At 38.2% G+C, this 12,691-nt stretch overlaps 1 protein-coding gene and 1 pseudogene across 6 annotated transcripts in view; one reads left to right on the top strand and one right to left on the bottom strand.

Moving 5' to 3' along the window:
- Window positions 1–12,691, bottom strand: part of STK33 (serine/threonine kinase 33) — a 153,963-nt gene that overhangs the window by 96,433 nt on the left and 44,839 nt on the right. The gene's annotated exons all lie outside the window — the stretch shown is intronic.
- On the top strand, window positions 2,245–2,641 carry LOC115306514 (annotated as a pseudogene).

Here is a 12,691-nt window from a genome sequence, read left to right as displayed (position 1 = left end):
TCCTCCACTCTATTTTTGCAATAGCCCTCTAAAAAAATAGCCTAGTAGTTGCTGGGGAGAGCAGTGGACTAGAGGGGAGTAGGATGTGGCTAAAGTTCTTTTGAATCCTCATCCCCAAAGAATACTCATTTCTTGACCTTTCTGATGGTTCTCTCAGAGACCCCACATAGAGGTTAGTCTGTACTTGACCTGAAACAGGGCTCAACTTGTACAGCATCTTCTTCCTGGGGGCATTTGTCAAAAACAATTACAATCAAGTTTATAACTACATAGCAGCCTGAAGCAGTGGTTCATACTTGGAGCAATAGTAGCCAAAAAGCTAACCAAAAAGCTTAAGGAACAGAGCTGAAAATTAAGATATCCATAGGTGCTTTGAAAGTCTCCAACATATTCTTGGGAATCTAGGAGGCCACACATACATATTTCTGTGCCATCCACCAGAAATATTTGAGAAGCTCCTTAGCACTCATCTCTAGCTGACCTTGAGGTCAGAATGTTGAACAAAGACTTTAATTAAGCCAATTTTAAATATGTTCAGAGAACTGAAGGAAATCGTGCCTAAGGAACTAAATTTTGAGGATATCTCACCAAACAGCAATTATCTATAAAAATCCATAAACTATTTGCTTAAATACAAGTTCTGGAGTTGAAAAGTATAATAATTAAAATGAATATTTCGTTAGGATGCTCAGTAGCAGATATGAGCAAGCAGAAGAAAGAAACAGTAAAATGAAGATAAGTTAACAGAGATTGTCTAGTTTGAGGAACAAAGTAAGTAAAAATAATGAAAAATTAACATAGCCTTAGATATCCGTGAAGACACCATCAAAACTACCAATATATGAATAGTGGGAGTCTCAGAAAAAGAGGAGAAACAAAAAAAGGGGCAAAAAGAATATTTGAAGAAATAATGGCCAAAAACTTTCAAATTTGATGAAAAACATTAATCTCTGTATTCAACAAGCTCAAAAATCTCTAAGTACAATAACTTCAAAAAGATCCATAACTGGTCACATATTAATCAAATTGTCAAAAGAAAAAGACAAGGAGAGTCTTAAAAGCAGTAACAGAGGAGTGATTTATTACATTCAAGGAATGTTCCGTATAATTAACAGCTGAATTCTCATCAGAAATCATGAAACCAGAAGGAAGAGCGAAGACACATTCAAATTTCTAAAAGAAAAAAAAAAAACCTGTCAACCAATGTTTCTAAATTCAGCAAAAACTATCCTTCAAAAATTAAGTGACTAGCCTGAGGCCACTATTAATAATAAATTGTAAGCACTCAGTACATGTTGTGGGATAATGGAAGGGGAAATGAGTCTAAATTGTGACCACACCCCTTACATTATGCCCCAGCAAAGATTCTTTGATGAAACTTGTGGTAAAGGTAAAGGTAAAGGTAAAGGAAAAGGAGGCAAGATAGTGTATACCCTTGTCAAGCCCATCTAACTAAAGAAGACAAAATAATGGGTGGTAGATAGACTTAAAGGCACCTCGGATAAAAAAAAAATCTCTACATCCACATAAGCCAAATCAGAAACTGATTGGGTAAACAAGTCCTTTTTTGTTAACACAGTGACTACTGAGACAAATACCATAATCTTTCCAGGAGCATTTAGAGAGTACTTATAAAATTAATTGAAGAACGCAAAGATCAATCACATTCCTATTATAAGAATTTTTCAGGCTAGTCAAGTATTTCTCAAATGGGCTTTACCTTCTCCACAATTACAAATACATCTGCACATAGTATATATAGTATATATGTAGGTTGTATTTGTATTTATATATATGTATATATAAATATCTGTGTATATATACAAGTATATATTGAAATATGTATTTCATAAAAATATTCTTAGTATTTATAATATAACATTTGTTATTCTTACCTATTCTATTCCCATTTAAAAAATATTCTTGTTACAACACCCTACCATCACTCCACTAAATTGATTTCACTACCCAGTAATGATCATGTTTCCAAGTTTGACCAAACTGGTATTGAAAAATGCCAATCTGGAAACATGCCCAAGTAACTTTAACACAAGGAAGAACAGTTAAGAGGTTGATACTGTGGGAACACAGGGGAAAAGTTAATCATGTTGACTAGGGTATCCAGGTTCCACTGCATACAACTATGACACAAATGAAACTTCAAACTATAGGAACTAAGAACTGGTCATAGTTCTTTTCCTTGGCGCTACCTGCAGAGGTGACAGCCATCTCCTATTCAGCATCATGGCCTCCCTCAGACCTCTGGGGAAGCCCAAGATTATTAAAAGAGGACCAAAAGTTCATCCAAAACCAATGAGAATGACATGTCAAAATTAAGTGCAACTGGTAAAAACCCAGAGGCATGGACAACAGAAGATTCAAAAGCCAGATCTTGATGCCCAACATTGGTTACAGGAGCAACAAGAAATCAAAGCACATGCTGCCCAGTGGCTTCCAGAAGTTCCTAGTCCATAACATCAAGGAGTCTGAAGTGCTGCTAATGTGCAATAAACCTTACTGTGCAGAGATTGCTCACAATGTCTCCTCCAAGAACTGCAAAGCCATTGTGGAAAAAGCAACCCAACTGGCCAGCAGAGTCACCAAGCCCATTGCCGAGCTGCACAGTGAAGGAAATGAATAGACAGCTATGTGCACATCATATTGGTGTTAATAAAACCATAAGACAACCAAAAAAAAAGGAATTGGTCATAGTTGGCTTCCTTTTTACTAATATTTACCCAGTCTGAGTGGAAGACAAACTAGTTAAATATTTGATATACCAACTAACAGTGACATTTAGACATAAACTTGAAAGTTATCTGGTTTAGGGGCACCTGGTTGTCTCAGTTAAGCAACCAATTTTGGCTCAGGTCATGATCTCCCAGTTCATGGGTTCAAGCCCTGCATCAGGCTCTGGGCTGACAGCTCAGAGCCTAGAGCCTGATTCAGATTCTGTGTCTCCCTCTCTCTCTGTTCACACTCTGTCTTTCTTTGTCTCTAAAAAACAAATAAATGTTAAAAGAAAAAAGAGAGAGAGAGAGAGAGAGAGAGAGAGAGAAAGTTATCTGGTTTGTTGCTTAGATACTATTGTTCCCCTTGTCCTTGTTGGCTCTCTTTCTCTGGAATGAGCAGCCAACCCAATGAAATCCCCAGTGCCCAGTCCCTAAATCTACTTATTGTCCAAAGTGCCTGCCTCTGCCTCTGTTCAGATTTCCAAGGTGTCCAAGTGCTCCCCAGCCCTCAGTTTTGCCTTATGTCTGTCATATAATTTTCCCAATACTGCATGGTATTGGTAACCATCATCAAAACTTGGACAAAATCTGCTCTAAATACTTTGGAGAGGTAAGAGAAGGAGTATTATATCACATATACATGTTTCGTCTTCACTGAATAACTAAATTACTGCTTAACTTATTGATCTTATCATACCCATATAGTGAAAGAACTATCAAGTATCTAAAGACTTTGACTGAGGTTTCAGAGCTCAGTGCCTGGCAGTGCTCCGCTGTGGAAAAAGGGCGAATCCCTAGGAACAGGCAGTGCGGTCTGAGGGGTCCAGGTACCACATAGGGAAGGTGGCTTCTCTGCTTGGAGTACATTGGTAGAAGACAAATGCCCCCCCCCCAGGCAAAGATCCCAGTGGACCCCAGAGAATAGCCTTGTTTGCTGGTATTGGGACAAACCAGAGCACCACAAAACCTGGTGCCAGCTGTGTGTTTGTGTTGTAATTTGCCATAATATCTAAACCTCTGCCACTTCATGGCTGCATGAACATGTCCTGGGGCCAGTCAGCAGCTGGCCATTGCTCAGAGACCCTCCCTACAGAGAGTCAGTGAGGGTACAAACCACAGGGGTCTCTAAAGTGTGGAATTTTGAAACACAACCACATTTGAGATAAAACTCTGAAGGGAGGTACTGCCTGGCAGGCAGGCAGCTTGTAAATGGGCAGAGTAAAGACAGGGAGTGGACAGAGGCCTGACACAAAGGAAGGGTGGTTGATCACAGGTTGGTGAGAGGATGAAGTTCCTTCACCAGAGACTGGGGGGCTGGGTAGAGTCATTTTCACCTCTCCTGTACATGCGAACACGCATGTGCATCACACTAATCCACTCCAGTAAGCTACACAGTGCCACCTAGTGGAGAATGGGGCCATTACACCAAGTACTGTCCAACTGCACCCTCCAAGCACATGCCCCAGAAGACCAGCCCAAGTCCCTTCACCTGCTTAGTGTACAAACTATAGAATGCTTCATAGTTTCAGTTCTAGGAGAAACTTGATGTAACTTCATTCAGGTTTCATTCTATTTGCTGGTTCACTTATTAGTTCCTTTTTTGCTTCTGTTTTTACTTAAATTGGGGTTTTTTTTCATTCTTTTCTTTCTCTTTCTTGGATACAGAAAGAAATTTTATTTTTATTATTTTATTGTATTGTATTAATTTTTTATTCTATTTCATTTATTTTATTCTACTTTGTTATATATAGTTTTTAATTTTTTAATTTTTTCTTTTTTCTTTTCTTTCCCTTTTTTCTTTATTTTATCAAGCTTCTTTCAACAAGCAGACTGAAACACACCTAGCATCTAGTTTCCTTTGATTTTTTTGTTTTGTTTTTAATATTTTTAATTTTTATTTTTTGTTGGATTAATTTTTTTCATTCTCAAAAATGACAAGATGAAGGAACTCACCCAAAAGAAAAAACAGGAAGAAATGACAGCCAGGGACTTAATACAGATAGAAGCAAGATTTCTGAACTAGAATTTAGAATCATGATAATAAGAATACTAGCTGGGGTTGAAGAAAGCATAGAAGGTACCAGAGAATCCCTAGCATCCCTTTCTGTGGAGATAAAAGAAACAAAATCTAGCCAGGCTGAAATTAGAAGTGCTATACCTGAGACGCAATCTCAGACCGATGCCATGACAGCCAGGATGCTTGAAGCACAGCAGTGACTCAGTGATACAGAAGATAAAATTATGGAGAATAATGAAGCAGAAAAAAAAAAAACAGGGAAGCAAAGGCAAAAGATAAGGATACAAGATTTGAGAGAACTCAATGACTTATTAAAAAGGAGTAATATCTGAATCAGGAGTCCCAGAAGATGAGGAGAAAGAAAAAGAGGCAAAAAGTTTATGTCAGCAAATTACAGCAGAAAACTTTCCTAATCCAGGGAAGGACACAGACATTAAAATCCAAGAAGCACAGAAAACTCCTATTAGATTCAACAAAAACTGACCATCAACAAGGCATATCATAGTCAAATTCACAAAATACACAGAAAAGGAAAGAATTATGAAAGCATCAGTGAAGACAGATCAGATTCGCAGCCAACCTATCCATAGAACCTTTGCAGGCCAGAAAGGAGTGGCAAGAAATATTCAACATGCTGAATCAGAAAAAAAATATGCAGCCAAGAATGCAGCCAGCAAGGGTGTCATCCAAAATCGAAGGAGAGATAAAGATTTTCCCAGACAAACAAAAACTAAAGGAGTTTTGAACCAGGCTTGGAAGTTACATTGCATCAATTCCGCCATAACTCTATTGGTTGAAGCAGTCACAAGCCTGCGTAGGTCCAAGGGGAGTGAACAGAAATCTATGTCTTGATAGGAATGTGAAGTTTTACAGAAATGCTTTAAAACCACCAAAGCAACAAATTTGAAGCCTAGAGGAAACATCACTCTCTAACAAAATGTGAACTTCCAAAAAAAACCCAACAAGTGGAAAGCCTGAATAGATCAAATGCCATGGAAGAGGCAGGAAGAGTGGTTAAAGATCAGCTGCTAAATAAATGCATGAGGTAGTTTCAAAGCTGAGTTCTATGAAGTTTTAAAAGAAGAGAAGTGAGTGCCACGTAATTTGAACTAGGGGTTCTCAAACTTTAGTGGGAATCAGAATCACCTTGCCAGCTAGTAAACATGCAGATTCCCGGGCTCCATCCCCACAGATTCTGATTCGGCAAGTCTAGAGCGCAGAACAAGGATCCACAAGGGTACAGATCATGTTTATACCTCTTGTCCACAGACTGCATTCTGAGTAGCAGCAATTTAAGCCAGAGGCTAGCAAGCTATGACTTGTCAGGCAAATGTGGCCTGCCACCTGTTTCTATAAATAAAATTCTACTAGAATATAGCCATACTCATTCATTTACAGATTATCTACGTTTGCTTTGGCACCGTAGTGCCAAACAGAGACTACATGACCCACAAAACAGAGTAGGTGCAACAGAGACTACATGATCCACAAAGCACAAAACACTTACTATTCAGGCCCTTTGCCCCCACGCCCTAAGTTGCCAACCTTCGCCTTCAGCAGATGTTTTGGTATCCTCTGCTGATTGTGACAGTTCAGGTGCAAAACTGATGGGACAAATAGGTCTCATCTCACATGCTATTTTCACTGACTTCACAACAACCTGGATCACTATGTTGAAGGGGATGTAAGACTGCCCAAGCTCAGCGATTGTGATCAGTTAGAGATGTCCACCACGGGCACGGAGAGAAGTAACGTGTGGTGGGGACAGTGTCTATGTGCCGAGCCAGATTGTAAAACATAGAAGGTTTAAGAGTTTTTTCAAAAACCTATTGGAAAACTGCCACAAAATATGGACGTAACACACACATTTTTAACCACAACCATTAACAACGTATCAGATCACATTCCAACTACTGTGGAAGTTATTGTAATACTATGCAAATATTTCACATTCATAAGAAAGTGAAGAAAATAAAATCGTTTTGTGATTTTATCAGAGTGTAATACAGACCAATTTTGTCATGTTTGTACACAATATTTCTGAGATTGATGTCTGCTCTTGAAAGAATACTAATAATGTCTCAAATGCTACGAGCCCATATTTTATCAGTTGAAAATGCCCCATTAAGACATCTTTCATAGATCCCAAATCTGAACTCAGGGAGTGATTTTTGCACATTAACACCATATTCCCATAATGTTATTTTCAAAATAGTGACATATTAACATATTAACAGAAATATTTTAAGATTTGCATATTTACTTTATTATTTAAAAGGCAAAAATGCATTTATTGTACTAGGCAAAAGAAAACTTGCCTAAGAAAATATATGTCTATGCTTGCTGTTCTAGGCAGAAGAAAACTTGCAGATGAAAATTTCCAATGTGGGCAGCAGAGAGTTAAATGCCAAATCCCAGTAAAGCAGGAAGGAGCAGGGGTGCCATGGAATCCAAGATTGGGGGTACAGGCAAGGGTCAGCGGGGCACACCCAGGCATGGAGTTTTTCCAACCATTGTGTTCTTCCCCACATTAACAAAGCCTGACACATAGAAACAATTCAACAAATATTTGTGGAAGCATAGAAAGCATGAAAGGTGAAAGGGAGGGGAGGCAGAAGTTCACACCACAAAGACGTGGCTCCATTCTAATGACCAGATGGTGGTTATAGAGAGCAGTCGGGGAAGGTGACTGGTGATAAATAAGTTTCGCCACCAGAAGTGAAGATGGCCAGAAGTCAGCCTGCAGTTGCTAGAGGACTGATGTGCTAAGTTCCTAGCAAAGGAATATCTCTGGAAAGGACACAATGGCTCCTGACATATCAGATACAAGTAAGTGCTTGTCCTTGTGCCCTGACTCAAAACACCATAAAGACAACTCTATTCCTGCGAAGAATAAGGCTCCTCTGAGACTTTTAACCTTGATATGCAAGATGAAGTTTTATATATCACATACTGTCTTTGGTCGGCAAAACTATATTAATAATATTTAGAAAGAGAAAGGGAGGAAGGGCAGAAAATCTGCTGTACAGCTGATATTTGTCTAGGCATGCTGGGTGAAATCTATCGGGAAAGCAAGATAATTCCAAATAGAAGCTTTTTAAAACTAGGGAGTCCATGTTTATGCCTAAGGACTGAAAATGTATGCAAAAATGTGTGTGTGTGCATTTTTCCGAGAAGAGAGTCCATTGCTTTCATCAGAGTGGCAAAAAGGTCCACATCTGTTATCTCCCCTCGAATGTTAAGAACTACAACTGCAGTGATTTACAAATTGTAAGTCATTTGTGGAGCACAACCTTCTAAAATTAAACAGAATAGAAAATACGAGAGTCTAACACCTGTCATAAAGGAATTATTTCTTCAAACTTGCTTTCAGGTATGTGTGTGAATGTGTGTGTGTGTCTGTGTGTAGCAACGTAAATTTTTTCATACTGAGGTTGGGGTTTAAATGTTTGAAAGCCATCGCTCTAAGGCATGAGAAATGGCTATATACGATTCTGTAACATATTAAATCATCATCCAATGAAAACAATTAGGTGATCTGTGGTTCCACTGGGTATTCTACTGTTTTGAGTGACACCTGATCCACCAAAATGAAATTGCTATTATTAAAGAACTGCAATCTGCGTTACTCAGAAATAAAAATATGTCTCTTTAAGGTCCTATTGATCTTAAGACCAAGGACTAGGAAGTGGTTGCCTTTAAAAGGACCTTGCACACTGGGCCTCTCGGAAAAAAATGTAAAATACTGAATAAAATGTTTAGGAAGAGAGAAAGAGAGGAGTATTTCCCTGGGAGAACAGAATCCTCTAAGCACCTTAGCAAGATATCCAGGAAAGAAAGAGTATGGAAACTCACCCCTAAACCTGGTATAGCAGTAAGCTTTAGAAAAAGTATTATTTCTTTAACACAAAAGAGGCAGAAAAAGATGATAAATTTGCCTGACTGCTTCGGTGTGAGGGTGTCACTTTAGCTCCCGTCACCAGTGTCTGGTGCTCCATTCTCTTTGAGGCCTCAATACAAGAAACTTAAATGGTCCAGGCATTGAATTATTTGGCTTATTATCTAAAATGTTACTAAAACACTTTACAGATTTGAGTTGTCTCAGTCAATACAAAACTTTCAAAAGTATCACTGGATTCTGGAAAGCCAGACTACTATTCCTCCCCAACCTACAGAAGACCAGAAGTTACCCTCCCAGGCAGGTGCCTTCTCTGGCTTAGGATGCAAGTTTATCTGAGATCAAAAGTGAAGTGCCATATTGTGTTTCCCCAGCCTCTCCCCTTGTTCACAGCCCAGAGGGCTGGGAGCCAGGCGTGCAGCTACCACGTGGAGAATAAAGCTGCCTCAGTGGAGAAACTGCCCGCCCCCCCCCCCACACACAATGCACATACAAGGATTCCTTGCCTGCAGTTCCCAGAGAAAAGGCTTAGATCCTTATCAGGTTGCCTTGAGCAGTTGACCCAGAACTTGTCATACAATTTTGATTCCTCATTCTTAAATAGGAAAACATAGGCAAGGCTAGCTAGACATTTTACAAAAGACACAAAAGTGAAAGAAAACAAAAACAAACGGAGGGAAAGGAACTCAAAGAAAACAGAGGGAAGGCCAGAAGCAGAATTATGCCCAAGTATAATATTCCCCAAGAGTTAAAAGATATAATATCCATGAAAGAAGAAGCTACAACACAACATTCAGAAAAAATCTTTTAAAAAATTAAAAGAATTAGAAGATATACTTGCTTGGGAAATGTCTTAGAAAATAGACCTAAATGACAAAAAGATGGAAAAGGAGAGTGAATAGATGAGAAAATTAAATGATACATCTAGGAGGTCCATTTGCTTGAATAATGAGTTCAAGCAAAAAGGAAGAGAGAAAACAAAAGAGAAGAAATTATCAAAGAAATAATACAAATAAACTTCTCAGGAGGAAAGAATTTCCAAAATGAATTTCCAAACTGAAAGCGTCCACAGATTTCACAGCAAAATTAAGGACTATGATCCACATCGGTAACCATAAAATTTCAGAACATCAAGAATAGAGGAAAGAAAGGTTGTCGAGGGGACTCCAGCAGGGGCTGGGGAATCAAGCCGACACCACCCGAGCCCACTGATCAGGACCAGCCCTCCCCACAGCACGACCACCGGACACTCTGTGTCTGATGACGTGCTGTCAGGCTCCTATGTGCTGTGCTAGGAAATACACGGCAATGCCTGTGAAGCATTATTATTTATTTAATTAAACCTAAATCTAAATACTAGTGATTTTTTTTCAACTGTTGTATTTTTCAGGGCTAAAATTTCATTCGGTTTTATGTCTTTTATTTCTATGCTGAGATGATGTATTAAGGGAAATATTAAGGGTGAGTCTTGTCATTTTAGTAATCATAAGTATAATTTTATAGACTACTCTGTTGCCACTAAGGGGAAGAGCCTACAGCAGGAATTTTCCTAGAAAAAATGAATTGCTTGAGAACATAGGTATGTCCTGCACTAGGGTCCGCTGCTCAACAAACGGCAAGTGAATGAACGAACGAACAAACACACATATATACACGTCTCTATAAACTTTGAACAGGGAGCAGAATGTCTACTCCTTTCAAAAGGTGCTAAAGAGGGGAAGAATTTAGAGCTACAATTCCTAACAGAAGAGCCCCTGAAAGTCAGGAGTCAGGAACTGTTTCCAGTAATAATTATGGAACAGTGAACTAGTGGCGTCTCGCTAATTAACCATTCTGACTAGAAGACAGTACATAGAAGCAAAAAGGAATGTTTCCAAATATACTGATGATATAAACTGGGATGAATAAGTTTAAAAATTGTCCAAAATCTGTTTTCCCTCTGATGGCCAGCCATATCCAAGAAATGTCAGATCTCGGCAGACGGATTCTACTACTGAACGATTTACAAAGTTTATAGAAGAGACATTCTTATACTGATACTGAGGACAGTCTTCCAGGGGGGCTTGAGAGCCATCTTGGGACATTGTGCTACATCCTAAAAGTCGTTCTCTCAGTAACAATGATAAATCTCTCTTTTCCTGGTCTGATGAGCCCATGAGAAATCATTTGGGAGAGTGAATCTGAGTAAGGCGAAGTAGTAGGACAACTGGCCAACATGGAGCCTAAACACTGACCTAGTGACTAGGTCAGCCAACTCTCAGCCGAAAGCAGGCTATACTTCCCGCAAACAGGCAAGAATCTTCTCACGTTTAGCCTAACTCAAGGGAGTGCCCATAAGACATCAATACCAATGAGAGTAAACTATTCTAATTTTGGACTGCAACAGAACAACAAAAGATTTGGAGAATCTACCTGCAATTGCTTCCTTACTTTAAAATATACACCAAGTAACTCCTGCAATAATGACTTGGCGCTAACATAATCACGCCATTTATTTGGCACTTAACTAACATGAATATGTGTAAAAGGAACTCAGGAAGGTTGTAGTAATCCCTTAATAGCTAACTCGTAACTAAAGTAATACACAAACATAGACTAATATAAATTTTAAGCTTCTATAGATTAATAAGGAATATTCGATGTATCATCCTTCAGTGAGCCACAAACTAAAGAAAAGATTATATGATCAATTTAGGTTCTAAACAACATTTTACAATGGAAAATAGACGAAGCAATTAAGGGCCCCTAAAGAATTCAGCTTTATACCTTAAGATATGAATTGGATTAAATTATATCAATTACTTGAAAAATGTGTACATTTTTCAATAAGCGTATTATTTAAAAACTGACCTAATTTACTAATGAAAGAACAAGAGGCTTTTCATCTCTCCTTTTCCACAGAGGTTTTTTTTTTTTTTCTTAAATAGTTCTCGGTTTCTTGACTCCGTGGTATAATACAGTTTTACATTTTCTGCTTTATCTGCTGAAGCAAGATAACTCAGTAGCTATTGTCCAGGCAGATATTCATTTCACCCAGACCTTAGTTTTATACAAAGTAAATTTCCTAACTTCAGAGACCTTAACAGCTATTCCTAATGAGAAACTCTTTAGGCAATGCCAATTAAAAAAAACCATGGAAGAAATTCTGCTCCAGTACAGTAGGAACAATTCTTACTAAATAGCTTTTTTTTTTCACCAACTCCAGTGCATTGACATTCCATGCGTATCTTTCTATCATTGTATATTTTGGAATAAAAAATATATAAAATTATACAGGCCTAAGTCACTTGCTATTTTACTTCATTTTTAAAAACTATTTCACAAGTCTGTGATATTACAGGCCCCTCCAGAAGATTTCAATAGTATTAAAATGCTGCTTTCAATTTAAAGGGCAAAATATCTGGAAAATTAAGGTCACAATGTTGGAGAGTCTAATGGAGTATGGATTTCGACTTGAAGTACTTCAGCCAGAAACCTCAGCCATCCTGAAGCTGTCTCTCCTGGATATAATAAGTTGTAAAGCTTTGAATGAATTTTCAGAATATGTTTCCCATCTCTCATAACTTCAGAAAAGGATGCAGCAGAGAAGCACAGAGAACAGTCTCTACAATAATGGAATTTTTATGCAGTACCAATAAGTCACAGAGCCTTTAAAACAAAAGATGAATAGGATCGTTCTTGAAGGAGAAGAAATAACAGGCATTAGGTTTCTTTGTAAAAATTTGTGCTTAGGCTCCAGAGTCATTTTCAAAAGATCAAGAAATAGCAGATTCTTTGATCTAAGATGTCATAAATGCTATAGAATCATGATTAAATCAATTGTTGATTTTCAGATGTAAGTTTTTCAGTATTTCTGAGGCTAATATGGCTAGTTCCATATTCCATTATAACACCTAAGCCATTTTTTCAGGTGAGGCAGGACCTGGGAAATCGTGAAAGACCAAATCACATGGAACATATTTGAAACTGGGAAACAATGCAAACTATATTCAAAAAATTTGCTTTTAAAATGTTCATCTAAAACAGTGGTTCTCAACCAGAGGT

The sequence above is a fragment of the Suricata suricatta genome, chromosome 11, assembly GCF_006229205.1.
Source record: "Suricata suricatta isolate VVHF042 chromosome 11, meerkat_22Aug2017_6uvM2_HiC, whole genome shotgun sequence".
Classification (NCBI taxonomy): Eukaryota; Metazoa; Chordata; class Mammalia; order Carnivora; family Herpestidae; genus Suricata; species Suricata suricatta.
Note: the sequence above shows the minus strand (reverse complement) of the source record. Positions and strands in the feature narration are given on the sequence as shown.